This window comes from Monomorium pharaonis, chromosome 3 (genome assembly GCF_013373865.1).
Source record: "Monomorium pharaonis isolate MP-MQ-018 chromosome 3, ASM1337386v2, whole genome shotgun sequence".
In the NCBI taxonomy this organism is placed as follows: domain Eukaryota; kingdom Metazoa; phylum Arthropoda; class Insecta; order Hymenoptera; family Formicidae; genus Monomorium; species Monomorium pharaonis.
Window position 1 is genome coordinate 31,176,853 of NC_050469.1, and position 27,124 is coordinate 31,203,976.

The 27,124-nt window shown below is 38.8% G+C and overlaps 1 long non-coding RNA gene across 3 annotated transcripts in view; it reads right to left on the bottom strand.

The window, feature by feature from the left end:
• The window catches only part of LOC105836861, a 184,742-nt gene that overhangs the window by 44,390 nt on the left and 113,228 nt on the right, over positions 1–27,124 (bottom strand). For all 3 annotated transcript variants that reach the window (XR_004962675.1, XR_004962676.1, XR_004962674.1), the window contains exon 5: positions 4,093–4,156. This is a non-coding gene — a long non-coding RNA (uncharacterized LOC105836861). The remainder of the gene's footprint in view (positions 1–4,092; positions 4,157–27,124) is intronic.

Sequence of the window (27,124 nt, forward strand, 5' to 3'; positions counted from 1 at the left end):
GCCCCCCCTCGGCGAGAGGGAGAAGCGAAGAGATAGAAAAGGGAAAAATAAGAGTAACCGTTATTACTAAAGCAACATGCCTTATTCGCGCTCTTAATTTAAATACGATTATGGATAACACGTGATACCGCGTGGAGAAAATTTTATGTCAAAAATTACTATGGTACGATAGCAGCTACAGTCCATAAAGAGAATTGTACAATGAAAAAAAGTGATATTTGTGACAACAATTGCATAGTAAAATAATTGTAGTTGGAAGAAATATAATTTTTATATCATTTTTATATTTTTAATTATGTTTATAATAATTATTTTACTATTAAAGACTCCATTTTGGTTTATCACAACCATATCATAAGTTGTACAGACCAATATTATGATTGTGAGAACATTAATATATGTAGTTTAAATAAATTATAATTTATATTGTTCAATATTTATATTGTTGGATCCAAAAATAACTATAAATTATAATTATATTATGATTACTGCAACTATTTTTCTCTCTCAATGTAAGTAGTGTAAATATGCTATGGCAATTCGACGAAAAAACATAGTAAAAATTTTTATAATTCTTACATTTTTGCTATAAAATTTTCTTTTTACAAACTGCGATGCTGTATGAAATATTCAATGGATCTGTCTTTTCGAACTGACTCCTTCTAAATCGATCGAAGATCGAGAATACAAAAATAAATACACATTGCGCGATTTATTTCTGCAGCATTCAGATACAATCGCAGAGTATTCGCGATTCGTAACGAGCTTCTTGCGTAACATTAATTATCCGCTACCCCCGGGCGCTCGGTAAAGAAAGGAGAAAAAAAATTACGTATTTTTGTTTTCAAGAAATGCACCTCTCGTAAAAGTCACGCGAGGGACTCGCGATTCAACGAGAGGTATTACTTCTCGCATCTTTTACGAAGAACTTTCATCAACGAGAATTTGTTTCCTTGCGGTAAACGATGATTCGTATGGCATTTCGCTGCAGAGCGTACATAAAGCGCGGCTGTATTAAACCGTTATGCGTCGCGGAAACTTTGTTTATTTAGAAGTTATTTATTTGACAGAAACATCGCGAAGACGTGGCGAGTACGCGCCGCCGCGCGCATCCTGTATACGGAAACTTGTGCGTGTCGCGGACAGCGAAACGCGCGCGATGCCGACTCCCTCTTTTTCTCTTTCCCTCGTGGAAGAAGTGAAGGATTATATTTAGCATCGGCGAATATCCCAACGCCCGTCGTCGCGAACGGTCTCTTTCGGCCGACGACTTGAGCCAGCGCTAATGTTTCAAGCACGAATGACGATCTCGTGTAACGCAATTATGCGCGCATGGTGTTTGGTCTGCGCGGTGAACTGCAAGATGGATTAGCACGAAATTTTATCGGGAGATAAAATAACGGTCTGAATACAATGCGGTTGCCGATCGTCACGTCCCGTCTCTTTTCAAGAGAACGCAAGAACAACCTGTTATTTATTAGCCGTCCGCTCAAGAGAGAGAGAGAGAGAGAGAGAGAGAGAGAGAGAGAGAGAGAGAGAGAAGCTCGCCACATTTTTCCCTTTCGAATCGCGGACTCGAATTTCTTTCATAACTCTAATGTTACAGAGTCACGGCAAGAGATTTAAATAAGATATCCGTACTCAGTATAGCTCATCTAAGCTTTTTTCTAATTTTTTGATGAATACGAAATTGAAAAATGAGAGTCAAATTTAAAAAACATTTCTGAAATAAAAAAATATATGAAATATTTTCAATTACTTATATAAGTACAGTAAAGATTTTTTTTTTAAGTAGCACTTGGGTCATGTTGATTTACATATGTACTCAATATGGCCCAGTTATATACTTTCCTCTTTTTCATAAATATTTGTTCTAATGCGAAATAAAAAATCAACCTGTTTAATTAAGCATTTATTAATATACTTATGAAAAATTACATATAATACAGCTATTTATTAAATATAAAACGGCATTTATTCACTACGATTTTTTAATTTTACGTTATTTTAATTTTTACCTGTCAAAAAGCTCTTCCAACCAACTGGAGAAAGACACGAAATACTAATCAAAAGTTAAATATTTAAATAAAGAAACAGAATCTTAACTTTTGTACGATAATAAGGTATATTATATTTCCAGTAATGTCTCTGGCCATAATGGTTTTCACCATACAATACAAAGAATTTTCTTTCTTTAATTATAAATAAGATGTTTTAAGAAAAATGTAAAGTAAATGTATTGTTAAAAAGCATAAATAAAAAAAAGAGCTACGATAACAAATTGCGGATATTTATTATGTTATATGATAGTTATACAAAGCAAAAATTTTAGCTCTAAAATTTTAGATAAAGAAGAACACAATTTGAACAAAGTATGATCACAACCCATAGAAAGCAGATATTAACTGGCATAGATATATTGACTTCCTGAGCAATATATCAGTATTATCTGTGAAATTTATTGCGTAACTATTTAGAAACGGGGATTAAGCCAAATATACAGATACCTTAATTCAAATCAAAGATTTTATTTATTCTAATGGATCGAGTTTGCGGTCCGATCAAGAACGACTCGAATACCTTGAAATATCTTTGCACGACGTTTCATCACTTTCGTCGAAAATTTTCCACGAAATCTTCATCGAAATTTCCTATATCTCATTTCACCGTTTGTATACTACGATCGAAGATAAGGCGCTTTCCGCGCGAGCCGCATTTGGCAGCGAGACGCAGCGGCGATCTCCGTGACATTTCTATACCAAATATATCGCACGGAACGCCGCCGCCTCTCGCACTGTCATATTAAATATTATTTATGTTCCCTCGCGCACAAAAGAGACCGGTTGACTCGAGCTGGATCCAAGCTTTGCGCGCGCGCGCGCAGGGGGAACGCACATTCGATGCAACCGCGCCGCATGTAAAGTGCGGGGAGTAGTAGGCTCTCCCAATCGAAAAACAATATCGATCCATTGTTCCGACCGGCCAATAAATATCGTAAATATCGCGCTGAATTATCGGTCCCGATCTTCCTAGCCGCTGAACGCCGAACGCGGCCCCGAGAGATTCCCGTGCACGTGCGTTAGGCTTCCTCGCGGGACGCATTCGAGCGTAGTACGAGTATAGTGTGCGTGGAATAAGATTGGCTCCTTTTGCATGAACGAAACGCTGCGTGTTGTATAATATCGTAAAAGTCGCGGCGTGCGTTCTACCAACCGCGATGATACCTTGTCCCTCTATATCTCGTAGAATTTATAAACTGTAGCCTGAGTAGCACAATACATTGGCGGTACAGCTAATATTGGTTAAACATTAGTTATATTGGAAGTGCATTGGTCAATGTTTTCCCAATATTGGTCATGAAATATTGGTTCCGAATTAAAATGCAATTGATATGCAATATGACAAATTTATTGGTTCAACATTGAACCAATATTGCTACTTAAACAAATTAGCCAAATAAAAACCGTGTTTCAAAATTTGCTATCAATAGTGAAAATCTATAGTTCACGTTGCGTATACTATTAATTTTCAGTACTGACAATGAATCTTGGAACACAGTCAAGGTGAAGTATTTATTTAACTATATGGGACCAATATTGGGAATATTTACATTACTTTCTCTAACTGTGGAATGGAGTGGTAAAATTTCCTCGGAATGAGTTTTCCGAATTCTTTGTGAATTTGAGGAGCAGGAGTGCACTTCAACCTTCCTCGTAGTACGCGTGTTCACATATTATATCGCGGAAGCGCCCCTCTCTCTCTCTCTCTCTCTCTCTCTCTCTCTCTCTCTCTCTCTCTCTCTTTCTCTCTCTCTTGTGAAATCGTTAATTGGGATCGCTCGGCGGAAATTCGTAATAACGAAGACACCGCCTGCGATTTTTATTGTGTACTTGTGTACGCGCGTATCCAATTTATTTGAAACTCAAGCAAGAGTTTCGGATTTAGACAGATACTGCCTTTTGCGCGCATCTACGATAAAAGAAACTTCCTCAACCGTGTATAAAAATGCGCGTATTGTGCATTGTCACAGAGAGGTAACATTATATCACATTTGTCCTCGTGTACCGAACTGAGACATGTATTTCTACTCACGTTTCAGCGTCCCTTTGTATGTCGCCCCTGTTATGGATCTGACATCACGGTGAAACGATTGAATCTAGAAGAAAAATACGGCTATGTTATTTTTATTAGTTCTGACGTTTCTCGTGTAAAAATGAAACTCCGCGAGCTATCGCGAACGTACCGCTCATTACAAAAATTGCAAATTAATGTTATATTCAATGCGCTCTATGTCAATCTGTACGTTAAACAACAAGAGCTACTTCGTTAAAAATACTCGAGATTAGCAATTACGTGCAACCGTTATATTTTTACGGATAATTCTGTTAAATTCTGTAATAATATATCGCGTCTGGACATTTCTACAAAGCAGCGAAGCAGTAATTTGCATAATCTTCAAATAAAATTCGGACTTTATAAAACGCAGCATCAAAGAGAGGTTTATGATACAGATTCCGCCATCTCTTGGCGACTACTGGAAATAGTGCTCATCCGGCAGTGATCCTCAATCTGAGGATACCGTATCATTAAATGTAACAATAAAATACGAATAAGAATGCATTGCATCCCGAATTTGCTTGCTAAACACAGATAATGATCGATTTTAGTCATTTTGCCTTTTACGCGTCGCAATTCGTAACGGATGTTACAACAAATTTCAAAATTCCGGAACGATGTGTGGAAGGTCCAACCAGAAACGATTGAGAACCAACGTCAAAAAGAACGATTTTCGATGAAGAAGGGAAATCCCCAGGCGGCCATACGGTCGCAGTCTTTCCACCTTATCGATATTAGCATAGAAGAGCAGTTTGCAAAATCGTTACACGTCGCGAAAGTGCACGTCTGGGCGCACTAAAGGCTATCTCGCCGAATAAAACGACGCTTAAATAACGTATTACGCCAATACGTTTGCCGGAGAAGCAGGACAGACAAAATAACGAAGGGACAGAACTTCAACCGATTTCAACCGAACGATCCTCGGCTCCAACAAGTAATTGTTATCGTTAAAATTACTATTATTAATCAATATATCCATTAGAATTACATTGTCAAGTGCAAAAGTATCCACGACAAAAAATAGCAGGTTTAGAATGTTTCTAAATAGTGCTAATGATACAAATAAGAAACAAGCTTTCAAAAAAAGCATTTTCAATAATATAGAATTAGAAAATTACTTATAACGTCGTTACAATTAATTACTTTTTTCATTACCAGACTAATAATACCGCGCTACTTTTTGTTTTTCGTAATAATAATATAATCACATTTTTCTGTAAAAACGGTAGAGATCATTATTCTTGTATGTGGCTATTCATAACATCTCTGTTATTGACTGGAGGAATTCGAATAATTTCTTACGAAATTATTTGTTTAGTTGTAGTTGTGCAATGCCGTTAATATGCCAATATACAACAGCCAAAATTTGTTATAGGACATTTTTACTTTTGGAAATATTTTTACACTTGAACATATATTTTTCTGCTAACATTTTATTCAGTTATACTCATTTCAAGTTATACAAAGCTAAACAAACTGAATCACGTGCTAATATCTGAACGAACCTAAGAGATTTTTCATATTAAAATAATTATTCGATAAGTTCATTAAAATGCTACCCCTAATTTATAGTTTACACTACATGTATTTAAGATTTTTAATATCATCAATCTATGTACTAAAGAGATTATGTGCACATAAAAAATGTGCATATATTTGTATATAGTTTGCAATATGTTTTCTCTTTATTTTGATCAAATGTATAATTTTAAAATAAAATACTTTTTTTAACAAAATCATTTTTTAAAATATATTTTAGAAGAAGAGTCACATTACCATGTTTCTCTTCGATCCATTAAGCAATGTTATCACATTTTTATTATGAATAATCTAAATATTAAATGTTTTATTATATAATTTTAAGTTTAGAATTAATTGAACAATATATTAATGAAATGTTAGTTTCCAACTTAAAATATATTGATAATTAAAATTTTTGTGCAAAATGTACATGGAAAACCATAATAGTATTCTCTCCTTTAACGAATATAATAATTACTTTCATTGTTACTTTTTACATTTTGAATATACAATAATAACAATAATGAGTTATATTTTTGATTCAATAATAAGAAATGGTAAACTTTTAAGTAACGATAGCAGTAACAAGTTACTTTTAAAAAGCAACTTCCTAAACGCCGCGTAATTTTTTTTATACATCCAATATATATTTCCTAAATTGGCATAACTATTTTACGCGCATAATTGACAACGTGACAACGGACGTTACGTTAAACTGTGAAGGGTTAACCGCGGGCGATTACGTGAGTAACGTCGACGCGACGCAACACGCACTTTACGTGAATACTCGAATTCAGATGCGGCATAATCTCCCATCGAGTGGGCGAATAGACAACGGAACTGGCGAAGGGGTGCTACAGCGGCGGGAGGTAAGTGCGCGGAGGGGCGCGGAGCAAAAGAGGATTGCCGATCTATCTATGAGAGATGACGCCAGTCCCTGAATGCGGGATAAAACCTCGCTGATGCCCGACGGAGCGATCTGCGGGATGGAAGCGAGAGGGTGAGCCGCGAGGGGAGAAAAAGAAGAATAACGCGAATGAAAGAGAAAGAAGGAGAGAGAGAAAGAGAGAAAGGGGAAACGGAGACACGCTACTGAATGCCGCGGAAAGTAAAACTCAAGGCAGTGGATCCGAAAGGACGTTGAAGACTCTCCCAAATCCATATAAATTGTCGTATTGTTGGAAGACCGTGTCGCATACCAATTCGAGATGACGCGAGATATATCCTGGAAAAAAGGAGCACCGTCAACGGTCCATGCGATTGCCAGTCGTTATGGCTATCGTTTATGCTGTGTACACGCGTAAACTCTGGATGATCATCGTCGAGTCCGCGAAGTTATTTGCAAAAGTGTCAAATTGTAATATCTACAGATAATGAAACGTTCTCTCTTCATATATAACATACTTTTTTTTAATATTCTTATAAATTTTTTTTCGCTTGACGACGATTTTTCGTACAATTATTGTTTTTGTTTCGACACGTTAAGTTTTCTGACTTGTAATTTACGCCGCGTATACCGTGCAGGGATTCCGATGCGCGCAACAGATCTTTTTGAAGTTGTCATTGATACAATTCGTCACTCCTAGGGTGGCTTAAGGGGATCGTTGTAAATAACGAAACGTCAGTCGATGTATCACGCGGAGAAGTTCGGATCACATTATTATTCCTCTCACGTTTCCACGCCGCACGACTTGCTTCTGTACACGTGGCTTCGCGACACGACTTTCGATCGGAAGACACAAATTTGATCCAACACGAAAGAGCTAAGGTTTGATGAGCACACTTAAAACCCAATACGAATTCTGGGCTAGAGTTCAAGAAGATTATCGATGTGTAATATCGAATTCACATGCGGATTTGCTCTTCACTTTTATTTGTTAGAATCCGATATATACAGTAGAAATTTTTTTTTTATTTATGTTAAAATTAGTTTGTTATAATGTTTGTGTCGAATCTTCGCGTGTTAATTTAATAATAAAATTGTGTTAAATGAATATTTTGTATTAAATTGATATTTGATATCTTTTTAGTATTAAAATAACACAATAAGTGAATAAATAACATAAAAATAATGTAGTTTGCAATGTAAATTCTAAGATAAATTAAAAAATGTATATATCAATATATTATATTATAAAAACTAAAATTATTGAAGCAAATATGCTTCCATAATTTGTTTCTAAACTGTGTCAAAGTGTTGGACTTTTCGCATTAATTTTTTCACACAATAATTATGTTACTTTCTGACATATTCATCTTATAATTATAAAAATAAATTTAAAAACATCAATTATGATTGAGATTAAATTTCGGTGCTTAATATCACCGAATCATTTCTTAAATCTGAAATAAAATCTTAAATTTTAATTTTATTTTTAAACTACATGCCAAACACAGTGAATCTTTAAACACAATTACTAGCAGAAGCTAGAAAATAATGTAATAATCACAAATCAAATTGATCGTCAATTTAATAATGGTGCTACAAGTATTTTAAATACTCAGTAATATTAAATTTATGTTAAATTATTACAAAAATTTAAGTAGAATATAACTTGTGTTAAATTTAATACAAATTGTCCAACCTGTCAGCTAGATCTTTGAAGCCGACTAAAATACGACTCGATATCGCGAAAGCATTGAGATCCGACGAGCACGATTTTATTCACAGGGAAAGCTTTTAGATTATCTTGATATATCTGATAGACCCTAGACATAATGTATTACAAAATTATACATATAATTGCACTTCTACATTCATCGGTTGAAGATTTAAATTCCTGTCTCTAGCAAAATCAAATTTAATACTAAACCTATATCGAGAACAGATTTATGTCCCTGCAGTTGATTGTAAAAGAAACTCAACAAAGTCATTTATAACGTGTCTACTTTCGAACGAGGGGTCTACCTTCGAGCTCGTTTTGCTTCTTACACCGCGAGGGCTATTCAAATGGTTGGACGTCACTGTCCGAGGGAGTCGTAGACCCGCGGCGTCGAGCGGGTTTTTAGAAGTAGACTGGCGCGCAAAGACGTTCGTATGATCGCCGTTGGAGCGGACGACTAAGGGATTTCAGTCAAAATATAACTCGATATCCCGGCGGTAGCCGATAAATTATTATCTCCCGAAGATTAGCTCCGATGTCGCGACCCTCATAAATATCAGTATATTTTTGCCCGGTAAGCCGATTTCCTTTCTGCCGATGGCTTCGAAACGTACGGCTGCTGCCGAACCGCGCGAAATCCTTTTCTTACCCCCTCTCCCACTCTCTCACCGCGATCCTCGACGATCGTCCGTGCAGAAGGCTCTTTATAGACCGGGAGATTAAAGACGCTTCTCGTATTCCTTTTTAATTTCGCGCCTCTCGGTACCGGTGCGGCGCGGCGCGTCAGTTATTTTCAGTGGTAAAGCCTGTGTCAGCGAACGCCGAATAAAAGATAATCGCGCGTGAGGAGATCCGCCTCCCTTCGATCGCGGCACGCATCGAAGGAATTCGCCGGCATGAGAAACTGAAAGCAGTCGCGTCTTTCTCCGCGGCGTCAAATACGGCGTCGATTTCCATTTAAGCACTTAACTATCACACAGATAGATTCCTCGAACAATCCATCTAATGATACATGGATATGATGATAAAAAGGTAAGAAGAATTGCGAAATTAAGAAGAATGAACGGATATGAAGTCATATACGATTCTTCCCGAAATGTTTTAAAAATTAACATTATCTAAGTCATGGTCAAAGTTCGTTCACCCTGATGTTACGTATGATGTTATATATGACATATTTATAAAAACGTTGCACGTTATTGAGTATCGTTTGTAGTAATATGGTAGTAATGATTTTACGCTTACTAGGAATACAAACGGGATTCAATTCGAGCGAAGGCTCGAATTCAGCGCAAGACAGAGTGACGTCCTTTTTGCGAGTCATCCCTTGACAAGCATTCGGAGCAACTCGGCGAATATCTTGGCAATGTTCGAGGACACAAACGGTTCGCCATTTTCTTCTAGAACGCGCGATATACGTTCTTCTAAAACCTCTTCCGCCATATATGAGCCGGGTCTTACTGCCACGATATATTTTGCAAATCTTTCGCTATTTATCACCAGCGGCATTCGCGAAACCCTTGTGCGCGTAATGCTTTCCCCTTCGTTCGTCAACCATTTTCATATTTTCGTGCCGTGCTATTTTCTGAAAGCGGCATTGCCAGAGATTTCCATAATTCTGAGAAACTGTCGTTCGCACTGTGCGATCGCGCAAAATCTAAACGCCACTTTTACATATCTTCTTCAGTAGCGCAACTAATTTCTACCGCGAGCATCAGTTTTTAACTGATTAGAAGATTTAATCGTATAATATGTATCGAACTGTTTGTACAATTATATTCCAATTGTAAGTAAAAAATAAATAAAAGTACAAGCTTCTAAAACATACAAGTATTAAAGTAATATTATTCGAGACAAGAGATTTGTCATCTCTCAAACTCATTGCTTAAAATAAATGTTATAGCTAATTCTGATAAATATATCATCTCTGTCATCGAGGTTGATACAAAATATGAAAAGATTAATCGACTTTGGATCGTATAGAATTAAAGACACAGAGATGCGTGACCATCGAGACAAATAGCTTCTAGAACTTCAGAGGCATTATGACAAGCACGACAGCGTCATTTTCCACTTTCGAGTATCCTAAAGAGATCTCTCACGTCCGGATTCGAAACCGCGTCGCTTTCCTTTCCATTTCACCCGAGTACAAACACCCACTCTGCGTCCTTTATCACGTGCCTCGGCGCTCGTACCTCGAAGGATCGCGTGTCGCGGAAGATAGCGGGGCCGTTTGTAAAATGTAAAATTCGTAATACATCGCCGCAAAAGTGGAATAAGCCGAGACATACGGGGTGGTACCATTGGCGGCGCAGCACCGGCGGTGGCGGCGGCAACAGAAATGGTGGGGTGGACAGAGGGGTGCCGGCGCATAGGTAGCTCGAAGAGGTGGTGAGGGGTACGGGGGTACGCGGGACCCGTGTACGGTTATGTGTCTCATTTATCAGCACAGATATTATTATGGCTCTACGCGGCCGGAGCTAGGAATTTTACATACGTACGGACATTTGTACCTTCGCGATATAATATAAGGACGTAATAATGCGCACGCATACGAACGAGCCACCCCACACGAGCGAGTCACCCTCTCGTCGCGCGGACGCCCGCGCACGTAGCCAGCTTTCTTTTCGCGACGGCTCGTCGATAATTTCTATGTCGCTTGTCTACGAGCAAACCGTCATAACTGTCAGAGTTACGTGCGAGTTGACTTTGTAGTCGATAATAATGGTCGATCTGACGAAGAAGTAGAAATAATAACCGTATGAACAAACTAGAACCGTCCTTTCGCGTTCGATGAAGCGTAAAGCCGAATGCCGCAGACATAGAGACTTATGTAATATCCTTTTTTCACGGAATCCTAGGGATTCCAGAGTTCCATCGAGAGCAATCGAGGAATTATCAGTACGTGTATGTGTGTGTGTGTGTGTGTGTGTGTGTGCGTGCGTGTGGAGTGGAACCGCGCCTGCCTCGCCCGCTTCGTCGCGAAAAAGATGACGCTTACGAGGAAACGAGGTCGATCTCTCATTCACATGGCGTAAGGAGAGACCGTGCACGTAGCACGTACACAGGTACACAGAGCAAGGATCCGGCGACCACCCTCGGATTCTCCCACCGCCCCCGAGCCGAAAAGGGGTCCCACCACGGTCGTCAAACCTTAATACATTTACAGCTCACGAGAGCGCTCGCTCGCTGCTCCTGTCGTGAGCGGCAGCGCCAGATATCTACCGGTAGATCTCTCTATAGAGTGTATCACGTTTGCGCATGTGAATATCGCACGTATAAGTGGAAGAAAGATGGCCCGGGTCGTCCGTCCCCAGCGGCTAACCCCCTGATATATCGTTTACGTGTCTCGGCGTGCATACGTCGTTTGGGACACACATGCCTCTTCCACGCCGCTACCATCTTCCTCCTTCTTTCGCCTCCCGTCCCAGTCGCCGTGCTTCTTCTTCTTCTTCTTCTTCCTGCGCCACCTCTCTTCACCTCCCCCTCCGCCGCCGCTGCCACCGCCACTAGCCCGCCGAACATCTACCCTCCGCTTCCTCGAAGATTCCGCGCGAATCCTTACTTTACGAATTCAGAGGACGATGGGACACGTTAGTTCGGGAATCGCGCTCATATCCTCAGCGCCTGACCTAGTTCACTAGCAGAAATTTTGATACGTCGGATGCGAAAGCCCTGGCGCCGTTGACAGTCAATGCTGTAACAGCTGAATTTAACCGCAGTCAGTCCCATGAAACATGAGATCATGCATTTGTAAGAAGGTTTACAAGGATTTAAAAAAATATATATCATTTTTAAGTATTATGCATTCAATGGCTTCCTTCGTCATTGCTTCAATTGAATCAATTAAAAACAATTTTTCTCCTGTTGAAATAAATGTTAAGTAATGTGTCACAACACACGCATGTTAAAAAAATTTGTGCGCACGTAATATTCGTTCGCCTATCTCTTTGCTCATCATTTTGTTCTTTGAGCTTCTCTCACCGCCCCCGTCTGACATGCTAAATATTTCCTTCTCTCGAATATTCCACGAACCCTAGCTTTACCAATTCATGGGAACGGTTAGTTTCTGAATGACACTTGACATCTTGCTCAGATCACTCTTGTCACACGACCTACTTCCAAAATGAAGATTTCCATATGTAAAATATCTGTCTATCATTGGCGTACAATATTTGCGCCCTCCAAATATCTCGGCTTTAAACGGAAATGATCAATCTCGCGTGCATGACATTTACGCGCTCCTCACAATGAGTAAAATGGTAAGTTATTAAATTTTAATGCACACAAAGTATGCATCAAAATTTATTGAATTTCTTGTATAAATTCAATTAATGTAACTATACAATTAATAAAAATCAATCTTTTAAATTATAATCAAGATAATTTGTAATAATTAACTCATTAAAAATTTTAACTAATTAATTAATCATTGCTTCTCTCTCTTTTCTACCGAAACTTCTTCTCTACCAATTCACGACAAGATCTTACCAATCTGTTCGAGTGCAACGTTCGCCAATAAGTTCAGAACTCGATACTGGGAATTCAGTCACAATACTTGATTTATTCGGCGATATTTTACGGCGCGTCGTTTTTTCGCCCAATAACACAACTTCGCCGGTACGGACGTTCGAGAGGTCGTTGGCGATTCCGTCGACGACCTTCTGATTCTTCAGAGTTACCTGTGCACACACTTTTCCACGCGCGCGGGCACGTGTGCGTGTCGCAACTCACAAACACCGGCGCGACACTCGTCCGCGAACTCCCATACAGTGAACGCCGCGCGATATCAGGCGCATTATCGCGTACGACATTACCTCGGCTTTGACTAATGTCCTCGAACGAATGCCTACGCTTCGCCGATTTATAATGCCGGTCAACGAGATGTGGACAAACACCAGGCACCAATATATTTCAGATTATGGCTAAGCCTCGCGCGGAGAGCTCCTTCTCGCGCTGCATCCCCCCATCGGTGCACCGACCGGGAGCGGGACCTGGAACCAGACCAACATCAGAAGTGCATCTGCAGCTTCCTCACCCCCTTCCTGTCCCTCCCACATCGAGATCCTTGATGATAATATCGATCGGTGGCCCTGGCGGCCTGGTTGCACGAGGAATCCAGATATGTCACATGCTCTTTCTTCGCCACCTTTCGACCTTTTGGCTCCCTGTGATCGATTGTCGCCTTAGCGAGCATCTTTTTCTGATTGTCCGTGTATTTGTTTGTCGCTGTACGTAGGGCACGGATATGATTATCTGTTTGACTTCTTGCGCAGTCCATTTGCTAATATTACAAATAGACAAAAAAACTCTGTAAACTGCACTTTCAGATCGACGTATGGTTCAATAAGTGGAATTAATTTTTCAGGTTTAATTTGAGTTATTTTTCACGAAGGAGTAAAGTTCTAATCTCACGATTTTATTCTCTCCTTCTATTTTTTTTATAATTCTTCATTGAATATATAATTTTATAAATCAATTTCTTTCTAATTACGCAATAAAGATATAAAGAATGCGCTTACTTTCTACATCGGGTGAAGACAGTGATATTGATGCAAATCATTTTCATACGTAAAGAGCTTACTTCGAAATTTGGTTGTGATTATCATTACTGAAAAATGTTTCCATCAATCAGAGATCATCTCAACCCTCTTATCTATCGAGGAGACGATAGCTCCGTACAAAAATAATGCGCATAAAGCGCCGCGACAATCTCATTCATTAAACTGTCGCACACAATCTCATTAGTTCTCGAGTCGAGAACGAGGGAAGGCGAACGGATAGGTCGCGACTAAGCGCCATACCTATACAGGGCTCCTCTTTTCTCCTCTCCTCTACTCTCTCGTCTTCCCGCGCGTTCCTCGCACTTTCCGCGGTACAGTAATGCACTTATATAAATCAGGTTCAACCGCGGACCACCATAAAGCATTGCTATGTTTCGATGTCCGTAAAGCATTCCTGGGCGGGTTCGCGCGTTTGATTCACGTGTGTGAGGCGAGGCCCCGCTAAAGATGTACTTTCTCGCTATGGGCCGCGGCACCAGGCCCCGCTTGTACGTGCACGTGTATACGCCGCATCGCCACTACCACCACCATCATCAGGCGTGAGAGAACTTGTCGCCGGCGATAATGGTTTATTTGTCGCCGGGCTCGCCGGGCGGACGGGAGATATGTTCCGGTTTCTCGTCCCGTTCCACACCCGTCGAGGATTGTTTATTATGCGAATTGAGCGGGTCGAAGGCGATAAAGATCCCGTCCGCTCCTCTACCTCCCCTCCGCGCTGCGCCACGTCCTTCGCCCCCCGCAATTTCGCAATTCCGCAAACGGCTGACCAGCTCTACGCGTTATCCTGTTTTTGTCCCGATACCGCCATTAATTTTGAATCGTGGCCAATTAGATCCCGATATCATATTACCATGGCTGTCGTACGAATCGACGAAATAATATATTCGAAGAATCTTTCGTGATTCACCAAGGAGGAATTTATCTTAGTGGTCTTTAGACAAAAAAGAATCGATGAGGTCATCTTTATTGTCTTCCACGTCAATGGTTTTAAGATTGTTTTACATTTAAAAGTTCTAATGAACAAGTAATTTATTCATAAATTTGTCAATAAATTATCACAGCTCGTTTTTGTAATTGTCGAAAAAAAAAACGGAAAAAATGGATTTGCTTCTTTGACTTTATTTTTCCGGAAGATTGAGAGAATACCAATCGATCTGGATGAACAATCGTCTAACGAAATCTTTCCCAATTTTTGTTAAAATATATACATCGTGTAAAGGCTCTCAATAGAAAATAAATAATAAAATTTCGATGTGTCAGGTGCATTTAGCTTTTTTTATCTGAAAAATGTTAATATTCCTTTTATTTTTCACCTAAAATATTATATTTTATTAAAAAATGTCTTGTGATATTTTAGAAAGAGAGTAAAAAACTCTTGTACTAATTCATTATTACTTCTATCGAAAAAAAAAATTTATATAAGGTTGAAATAAAACACGATCCTTTTAGCAACGAGCATACTTTGTTTCGTGCTTCTTCTCTTCATCTTTTCTCCGCCTCGATGGTACCTGCGCGAAACATTCTCACCTTCGGCTCCGGGCTCTCGAAGGTGCGAACGAGACTTAATTCAAGACCCTCGCTCGAGGCCCCCGATGACAAACGTCCCGACCTCGCAGCCAATTTTTTAATACCATTTCTGGTGACCAATCGCATCGCGGAAAATTATTGCCCGCCCCACGGATCGTTTGTTTCTACGCGGGAATCTACCTGCTGGCGCTTAAGCGCGCCTGCAGCCTCATACTTTAAAATGACATCTTTTTCTCCCTCCCACCTCGATTCAATGTGTCGCTGTGATCAGATAATTTTAACTTCGCCTCTCGTTATCTTGATTACTACTCATGTATGGTCTCGATATTGATTTCCATTCTAACAGTGAATACAAAAATATAATGATAATTAATTCTCTATATAAATCAAATTATTATTAACCTCAACTTAATGCAATTATATTACAGTAAAATTAGTAATAATAATTGTAAAAATATAATACATCTTATTATCAATACTAACGCAATCAATTTAATAAAAAGTCAAATAACTTAATCGAATCATTCTTTCTTGGTTCCTGCTATAATATGCAATGACATCAATAGTTCACTCATTCCTTTCGAAAGAATATTTCAATCGCATCAGTTCTGCTATCGTTCCCGATTAACGCTAATAAGACCCGACTAATTAAACCCTGGAATTCATTGCGCCTATTATTAACTCGCGCAGATTACAAGGGTGGCTTATATCCAAGACGCCCAGAGACAAGCCAACAAGAAATACCGAACAATTTTCATTCTGTAGGCCTCTCTTTGCCTCCCGACGAAACATCCGGGAAATGCTATTAGCGTCTAACTTATCGGCCAATTTGTCGTCCAGACTCCGGAGAACGATTACGTGCTACGTGAAGTGACGCAGATAGTCGACAGGACCGAAGAAGAGGAAGGCAAGGTCCAAGCTGTTCTCAGACTCGTAGGTGCCGACAAATCGTTTGTCACAGATCCGCCGGTAATAACCCGAAGACCGGCTTTTATCGGCGGCTAAGTAATAGCTACCAATAGACGAGGGGCACCGGAGGGGCTTATCGGATCCATTAGAAGGTACACCGTTGTCGTGATTTTGAAGCATCGCCAAGACGAGTGGGTATCTTCGATCGTTCGTCACGTGTAAATTCTTCAATTTGAGACACGCTAAATCGACAAGATCAGAAATAAAGCGAAAACCAAAATTTTGGGATTAAGGTCTTTAGTGGCAGTATTTAAATTAAGAAACATTGTTCGTTACATATAAAAACTGTGTTTGAATCAAATCTTAAAAATAAATTCACGATTACAGAGGTTTTTCTGAGAAAAAGTTGTTAATTTGATTAAATTTTTTCAACTTAATTAAATTTTTTTAATCAAATATTTATGCATTTAATTTTGATATAAAATACTTAAACTTTAATTCAAGTATTTATACGTTTAACTAAAATGCTATAAACGTTTAAACTAAAGAAATTTAATCTACTTTAAAAAGTTAGTCAAGTTAACATTTTTTTCTCAATTACCTACTTTAATGTATTTATTTCAAGACTTATAATAATTATTAAGTACACGTTAATTATGCAAACGGAATATTAATCTTAAAATATTAAATATTATATTAAAAATTAAATGTATATTTTTAAGAAAAATACTTTTAACCGCTTATTGAATTTAATCTGTGTATAAGCTAAATATTAATTTAAATTGCTAATATTAAAGATTATAATCTTTAATTATTATACTCTTTATTATTAAGAAATATTAATATAAATCTTTATAAATCTTTATAAATATTAATATGAATTATTAAATAAACTTTGGTCATTATTTTTGACAAAAAATATATGTAAATGAAAAGTTAAATATTCCTGCCTACTCTTTTTTAAGCTGAAGAACCTTTTTAAAGGTAATTATAAACCTGTGTCTCTTTATTTATCTCAATCCTAATCGGATTGCAATTGAGACAAAGAAACATAAAATGAGCAAGTCGTTAATTTCATTTGATGGACGTTCCATAACTGTATAGTATATCATCAGTACTGTGAAAAATCGTGCCGTAATTTAAGTCTATCGCCTGTGACGCGCATTGGCGATTACGATTATTTTTTTGCACACCGAGGATACTATACCTATGTTTTTGCGTTTTACAAGGTATTATAAGCAAACGAATGACCGCCAATTGCTGCGACGAGTAATACATCCTCTACATTCTGGCGCGATATAAACGTTTCGCTTGGTCAACGAAATAAGAGGCATCTACTATTAAGCGGCGTGTAACGGATCTGGTCAGGTTTCGTCGTGTAAGACTGTTACATACATCAGGTAAGAATTCACGGGGCTTCTTGTATCGTATTTGTACTACGGGGTTATCGTACCTCATCTCGCGGTACGTGATGAGGAACGTAATAACGATTGTGTGTGAACCCAGGCTTCGTAACTGGTTTTCTCAGTTTCTGTAATTCTTGAACAAGGCATTAGTTCATCGTACTTTATTCGCAGCGCATTTCTCTCACATTTATATCTCGTGAGAACTGGAAATATATTTAGTCAAACAGATATCAGACCATAGACAATGCAAAAATATGTGAAACGGTTCAATAATTGTATCCGTTGTATCAATTGACAATATTTATCGATTAAATAACTTTATATTGTTACAGCAAAACATTTCAAATAACATTGTCAGAATTGAATCCGAGATTTTAAAAAATATCAAAAGCTAGCAGTGCTTGCTGTTATCTAAATAATCATCTAGATAAAAAAATAACTCTGTCTTTATTTTTATTTTACATTACTGAAATGTATTATCTTCATTTTTATTGTAGGTAAAGTGTTATTTTTTAATTACCTAAAATAATATAGAACACCTAGATAATTAAAAAAATATAATACTTTATTGTCTAAGACAGATAAACATAAAATAAAAGGCAGATATTAAACGCCAGTAATAATTAAAGCAAATTTAACAATATTAAACGTGTACCAAGACAGACAAGTTTATCATTGCTAACAAAATAATAAATGCAATAAATCCATGTTTTCAATACCAAAAACATAAGAATAAAAAGAAAATCTTTTATGCTGCTGCAGTGGATGGGCGGTGTTTGAGGAAACAAAGAAACGACATTGATGCGATGACAGTCGCGTCGGCTGGCAGTGCGCATAACAGTTTAGATGGCCTTAATTCCTTTTTGCGAAATCGTCACCCCACCTCCATTCCCACGGCCGCGGTAGTGCGCGCGGGGAGGGGGGAAAAAAGCGATCAACGCGGCGTAAATCACTCGTTCGCGTCGTATTAATTGATATTTATTATCGGGCGGCGGTCTAATTGCAATTAATAGAAGACTTTGTCGGCGTCCGCGGCGTCGTGCGTTGCGGTTACGCAAAAGTACCAATAAAGAGGGGCTTTGCGGTCCCTGACGGCCGCGGCGCTCATTACTCGCATTTCGTCGCGGCAATAGGATTGCGGCCGCATCAGCTAGCGACGACCGCCACGCCGGATAAGTATCACCGTTACCGTGCGCGACAAATATTGAATGAAATCATTTTTTACCATTTCTTGCACCGCGCGCGGACGGATTTCCCCGGGAAATCGCCAGCTAAGCGCCAGCCAAACCGCGTGAGAGAGTTTCGCTCATAAATATGTACGTGTAGCGGAGAGAGATGCGGAAGATGGTTTCGCCGGGTTCCTTCGTTACAACCTGGATCGCGTGAACATACCCTAGTAGCACAAAAAACACTGGTGCAATACTAGGAAGTAATGTAAAAGTAATATTCCCAACATTGGTCCAATATTGTAAAGTAGACGCTTCATCTTATTTGACCAATTTATCTAAGCAGCAACATTGGTTCGATATTGGTACAACATTGAATTAACATTGATTAATGTCCAATATGAAAAATTGATTCGGCCAATGTCGAACCAATCAAGTTTTCATATTGGACATTAATTGCATTCTAATTTGAAACCAATATTTTATGCACAATATTGGCATTACATTGGGAAAACATTGGCCAATGCACTCCCAATATAATCAATGTTTAGCAAAATATTAGCCAGTGTATCGCCAATGTGTTGGGCTAGTAGAATAGCGATATTCAAATATCGAGATTCGAAGGTAATTTTGCCCAAAGAACACATTGAGAGCCCTTAACGCTTTCAGGGCTCCTAGTGTGTTCTTTTCCCGACTCTACAAATCCCGCGATTGCATTTCCGCTGTCGATCGATAAGTATGTGTTGTATATTACTTTCTCTTTTTCCTTCTTCTTTTCGATACGTTCCATCCAATAATCTCCTCTCCCTCGCCTCCCAGACTCCGCGTTGTCGTCTCTACCCACTCGCGATAAGTCGGCGCCGTGTTGCGACTCAATCGTGCGGCTCTTCCGCATAAATCTTACGGCCGGCATAAATCAATGTGACTCCAGCAGCGTGATACCCAAAGAAATACCCCGATATATACGCGTTGAAGGACCCTTCGATCCGAGGAAGACGCATAGGGTCCCACTTACGGCTTCGTGTGTGTGCCTTGTAAATGTGTGCGCGCTGTGTGTTCTTCACCTAGCAAAACCCCTAGCAATGCGTCACCGAGCTTTCCCGTGCGTTCTGCAAGAAACTTTAAGAGTACAGTCTAGCGAAGTTAAAGGCCATCTTCTTTATAACGTGCTATCTCTCTTCATTTGAATTGCGCACTAACATGAGCAATTCGATCCAATATTTACATAGATACAGAATTCTAAAAAAAAAAACCTTCCTGATAAAAATACAGAATTACATCGAACGAAGCAGAATATGTGCTCGTACATGATAATGATTATTAAAAATTAAACAATGAATTAAATAGAAGTACATTTAACATAAGTTAAACACTAGTTTCCAAATAATAAGACTGAAATCTATTCAGGGGCTCATAACAGAATGATTGAGAAGTCAAATCTCGAAGAAGAGAAAAATGCCGTGCTCGATGAGACAAGGATTAACGTGATTCGATCGACCCGATTTGATAGACGAGCCTTCTCAAGAAGTCGGGGCAGTTTCGCACGAGGGTTAAACTAGTGGAAGACAAAGGGCTCTCCGCGGTCTATTGGTCCTCTTTATTTCTTCGTTCTCTTTAGTTCGCCCGCCCGGTCGCAAGTGAGAGATTCCCAGGCACTCGATGTTATTTACGACTGCTGATTTATCGGATGAAAGGAAGCGGCAGCTTAGAGGCTCGTCAGACGATCTCTGGTGACAATATAAGAAAGTATCCCTCTCTGCCGTTTCCCTCCCTCTTCCCTTGTTGTGTTCCCCGCGCTTTCTTCCAATAACGAGAGCCCTTTATCATCCCGCAAAACGTGCGGGATAATCCTCCATTATTTCGATTGCAAGTCTCAATACGTTCACAATAATTAATCATGAATTTCATCCCTTGCAGGCATCGATCTAATTAAAAATTAAATATACAGAATAGTTAACGACACGCTTGTGTGCGTATTGAGTTCCCGTATTCAATTCCTTTTGGATAAACACGTGTAATATTCTATCAGCGCTATGGCAGGAGGGCCGAAAGAAATCGTCGTACGCGCGAGGAGGATCGCGATTAGCAATGGTCCACGGGAAGAGCACTCGCGCAATCAGTGAGATTCGCGGGATTGCATAATTCAAGGGTGAATTGAGGATGTGCCTTCGCACGACACCGCCGATCCCCGCTACAGCACGCGGATATATGCGCACCGTGCTACGGGGCGGCCTTTGACGGCGAGACGTAAAAATAATTTCAAAACCACAGTGGCTGATATACGACCGAGCGAGGAGGCGGAGGAAGAAACCAAAAGGAAAGGGCGCCTGGTGAATGTGTGTGTGTGTGTGTGTGTGTGCATGTGATGAAGAGTGAGAGAGAGAGAGGAGAGACGCTCGTAAAGTGTTCTACCTGTGGCACACAGTCGCCGCATGGTCCTTACAACCGCGAATAAGCCACCCAGCGCGGCACACCAGCCCTTTTCATTCATGCTTTAAACCTTGCTAATGTACTCCGCGGCCTATCTTGAGGGTTTTTGAGCACGCAGAGACCGAGTGTTACGGAGGCGATGTAGAACGCGGAGATAGCGCTCTCTATCGTGATAAATCTCATCGTCCATATCGATATCATCGAGGCTGAAACGCAAAGAATTGGAAATAGCTTCACATGTTACAGACGCACTCAAGATCTTTTTCGTGGGGAATGGAGATATCCATTTTATTATCACATAGGCTGCAATTTTTAGCACGAACAAATTGCTTCTTTGAATATTTTACAACTTAGAATGTCTTCTTGTTCTTGATTTTACGTAGAAAGAATATTACGTTCAATATTTTTATTTTTCTTTTCCTGAAGAAAATATAGCAAAATAGTTAAAGACGGAAAATTCTTTAATCTGTTTTGTTATTATTATATGATTACATATAAAATATTCAATCATTTTCTTAGGAAAAAAAATTTTTTTAATAAAGAAAAAACATAGAAGTTCCTTTTACATAAAAACATGGCTAAATATTGTGAAAAATGATTAAACTAAGGTTAAATAAAAAAGGAAAAAATAATGAATAAAGTAAAAAAGATATATTCAATAAAATTTACACAATTAAAAAATTGTGCAATAACGTTTCTCCAAAACAATTTAACATTCTGATTTATAGTATATTAAATCGCTTTGGAGTAGGCTATTCTGATTTATGTCTCTGTGAATCGGCATCAAGTGTCGCTCAAACAATTTTCTGCCATTGTATTGCGCAAATAATTTTAAAATCTTCATAGCAGTTTGAACCTTTCAAAATCCTTCTTTTGATTATGTTCATGTAAACTGATGTGAATAAGAAGTATTAACGTAGCGCAAACATGATAACATAATTTATTTAACATATAAAAAGGGACAAAAAAAGAAAAAGAAATATATCAGATAACAGGAAAAAAAAAGATAAGATGTTGCACAAAATACATCTGCAAACTGCATTAAATATATTAACCAAAGGCTTTTAAGTGATTTTTTTTTTATTTAATTTTCTTGTTATCTGATATATAAAAACCATATATACAAAATATGTATAATTGCATCATATACTACAATATAGCTAAAAGAACAAAAGTGTATGTGTAATAAAATAATCTTATAATAATAATATATTGATAAAAATAAAATTAAGTGCATCTAAGCGATTATGCTGCGAGCGCCTTTTAGTCCCCACGCGAGATTTTACTTGATTCTATAATAGGACGAAAGTACCCCGTTCGCTTCTGCACGATTATGCAAAGGGACACTCTGGAGCCCCAGCTGCAGTCTAATTCAATTAACCCTCTTCCACAATCGCGAGGCGTATGATATTAATTATTTTTTTTCTTTTTAGTACTTACACGCAACCATATGAGAGTAAAAGAGAACATCAAGGCAAAATAATTAACCACGTTACGTAAGGAATATTTGGCGCTGAATTTGTATCGTATAAAATATTACATTTGTTGCACGAAGTAATATTGCCGAATGTAAGAAGATAAATGTCTCATTTACAAGTAAAAATCCAACAGCTAAGATTTGTCGATATGACGTTCGCGTGCATTGAGAACCTTTCGCAAAACAAGCCATAAAATCCCGAAACCAATATCACCATGGTTGAAGTACTCCAGCGATCAATTTCGAAATCTCAGTAGATATGAATTCAGATCTACCTATGCAATCCTGATCTATCTTTTCTTCTATTTTTAATTTACTTCCACGACTAATTCTTGCTCATCAGTTAACATTTGTCAAAATAAAAAAAAACAAGGATGCTGAGAAATGTGGTTAATATGCTTACGTTAAAATGATATCAACTAATTCTGTCATAAATATCAAACAATACCAGCAATAACAATGTGCAGTGTCAGTAGCATCGTGTGAAACCCTTTTGTCACGAGAATCAAAAGACAGAAGCATTTGTGGAGCAGAAAAGACGATAAAAGGGAAAACAGAGAGAAAGAGAGAGAGAGAGAGAGAGCGCCGTTAAGAACCCGAACGATGCGTGGCCAGGCTAAATTGGGCGGTTGCGCCTTTTGCGCGTAAGGGGCTCGTGGAATTTTATTCCCCGTGGAAAAGGGAGAGAAGGTGCACACACTCGACTAGGCTTAGAAACCATAAAAGTAAGTGGTATAGATTTGAAACGGCGCGAGAGACCGGCCGGGGGGGCCAAAGGAGGAAACGCGTGAGGGAGCGCGCGGGCAACGGCGCGGGGGATGGTTGTTCGCTACTGCTGGAGGGTTGTTACGAGCGGTGCGTTCAATTAACGGTGGCCAGTTCGGTCCATGCCGTACCGCTGGCCACGAGGGTAGTTAATGCTGGAGGCGTACCTACTTACCTACGGCAGTTTCTTTTTATGGCCGATCCACCATCGCCACACACGGAGGGGCAGGAGGGGACGCAGTTTCTCACTAATTGGTATCGAACTATTATTCTCCTTCATTAACGACGCCGGTAACCCGAGCTCAACGATCTTCAGCGAGTGTGTTGTTCTATCTATCGCCTCCCCCTCCCTCTTCTTTCTTGCTACGCGTGCAAGCGTGCGAGCGCGTGGGCGAGCAAAAAAGATCCGTTGCAAACCGCAAATACCCAGCAAATCACGAATGCAACCGTTATAAATCTGCTATGTTATATAACATAGATGCTAGAAATACATCTCTTTTTTTCGAGGACTCTATTATTGCACGGTAAATTGAACGGCCATGTGACCACTCGTATTGTCTACGATACAACTTATAAATAATAATGTATGGTGCTACATTATGACACGTACTTTTCCGATTACGATTCCGATTTCGACCGGGCTCCTATATTTGTAATATACGTAATCGTAATTTACACGTATCTATATAAATAAATGGCAGGGCAAAATATAATGTAACGTGGAGATAATAAAGCGCTTCATAAATCCCCGAGTTCCTCGCAATTTTACCGAGTTCACATAATTTACGTGCGGGGAAACTCCGCGCGATCGTCCGCGCGCGCGAGTTATCCGAAATAAATCATCCGCGTGTGCGCGCGCGCGCGCGCGTGCACGTCCGTCCCGAGGCAAACAAATTTAGGTAGCGATCGACGGTATCGCGAGACACCCGGAGAAAAGCCCCGGCGCATATTACCACCCTCGTCGAATGGGGCGGCCCCGGAGCTACTCGGAAGATAGTAACTCGCGATCAGGTGGCGGGCTGCCTGCGCGCCTTTCCTCCCTTATAAATCTCCGCAGCACGCGATGATCGAAAAATATTACAAGAATATATCAGCGCCCGTCGGCACCCCCGGCATCCGCGCCCCTCCGAACTCGCACACGCCTCTCCCGTTCTCCCTCCCGCCTACCTCCCCGTCCTTCACCACCGCTCGCCGTTCCGTTCTCGGGCGCGATCCCGTACGTTAGGACGAAGGAGAATTATGTAGAGGCGTGAGGCGCGACGTCTCTCTCCCTCTCTCTCTCTTTTTATATCTCCGAGACAATGATATGTGAAAATGAATATGTACCCCGCGCTAACGTGACGTCGCAGCCCGAAGCTGCGAATTGTGCTGATAACCGATTCTGCGTCGACTCGTCGTACGTCTTCTTATAAGTCCTCGTCGAGTTGAAATTAAATCCGATCCGTAAACGTCTTCACCGTGACCCGAATTTCCAATAAGACGTCTCGATTTTAACTTTCCCTTGAGGGTAACCCTTGGTTACACAATTGGTAAATTGAACCAATTAATTTTTTATATTAGACATTAATTGCATTCTAATTTGAAACCAATATTTTATAACCAGTCCCAATATATTGATGTTACATTGGGAAAATATTGGCCAATGCACTTCCAATATAACCAATGATTAGCCAATATTCGTTAATAAATTGTGCTACTAAAGACGCTAGAAAATAACACAAATATTATGTTATACGAAATTAACACAAAAAATGTAACTCTTTAACACAATTTAAAATTGTAGAAACATTTTTTTTCAATAAAATTTACATTTCTAATATATATTGACACATGCATTTTATTCATTTATCTTAGAATTTACCTTTTAAAACTGCATTATTTTTATGTTATTTGTTTATTTAAATTCAAGTCGTTAAATTTTGTTATTTTGACACCAAGAAATGTTGTTTAAGATATGCAAAATATATTAAATTTAATTTAACATAAATTTGTCAATTGTGTAAGTTTTCAATAATATAAGTTACTTTTTGGTGAGTTCTGCATCAAGCGATCAAGACAACAGTTTTAACAGCAATTAATTCACTAACTCGTTATTTAATCGAGTAACAATTGCGTTTACTCATATTAAAACTCTTTTTCAAGATTTAGTAATATTGCACTGTTTACTCTTAATATTGAAAATAAATCTACCAGAAGGTTAGTTGCAATTAACAAGCAACGTAAAAAGGCACCCTGTTAATCCATACCTCCCGAAGCAATTACTGGGCGCGAGATTTGTACGTCGTAAGATCGAACGAGCCTCTGGGTAACAACTGACCAAACGATTCGACAATTTACCCTCGTTGTGGAAGGATCGTTCGATTAAACGTACAACATCCTAATACAACCTTTGGGACACTCTCCTTACCAAACCAATGAAGTTGCAGGGATTCTCATTTCATCACTTTACAGAATTTCTATTGTAATTTTTGTTTAATCTAATATAATTTTATAACATTGATATTTCTCCACTATATCGTGATATTTTTTCTTTAGTTTATATGGATAAAAAAGTAGTAAAAATATTAAATCCAATTAGATGGTTATGTACGACTGGCAGAAATCCATTATAAACCCAAGTACCCGGTTACGTTAGCTCTCGCCGACATTGTTTAACGTCCAGTACAACTGTTATTGACGCACCTTCCGAGATATCTTCTGCATTGTTTGCCACAGTAATCCGGATCCCGGATAATTCGCCTCTCAAGAGAAGCACGACGGACAAGCGGAGATCGCATTAGCGCGGTAGCGTCCAGTGAAGCAATATTCGAGGGTGCCCTCCTGACATTACGATGACCGGACGATAGTACCGAAGGGCAGTTAAACTGTTCGGAAACTCCCCAGCTTTCCAATTAAGCAAAGATCCTAGGTCCTAGGGTCGGTCTACGCACTTGACCACGCATTTAACACTACATAAATCGTGACCCGTCCTTATTGGTCCTCGATCCAATTACCTTTCGATCTTTAGCCGTGCTCCCGGATATGCTCGCGACCTACTTTTGGACGCCCACGACCGCAAAGCTATCCGTTTAGGCATACATTTTATTAAGTACTTTCGATACAATTATCAGACTTGGGAAGAACACGTTTACTGTGGAAAAAGTCTAAAAATTTAGCCAGATCAAAAAATAATTATGTTTGATCAACAAAATAATTATTAAATAGACTCAAGAATAATATTTAACTCAAGAACAAACACTCAAGAATAATACTGTTATAAAAAGTTTTGAGATTTTAGCGACTAACTTAAGCATCCAATATAAAATTTTTAATTACCTAATTATTTTATGTTTGTGCATTTTAAGAAATTCTTTCTTTTCGTGTACGCTATCTTATATTAACGCAATACTATTGAAAATTAAAATAAGACTATCGTAGAATTATATAAGTTTTGAAATTTATCCTGAGATTCTGCAAAATAAATCCAGTAATAAATACAAATAAATTTAATAATAACTTCTAAATGTGCAGGAAATATTTTTATTTCTTTATTATTATATAATATTATATAATAAATATTTAATTAAAATTTGATTGAACGGTAAAATTATTTATGCAGAAAATGTTTATTTTTTAAAATTATAAGTAATTTACTTTAAAT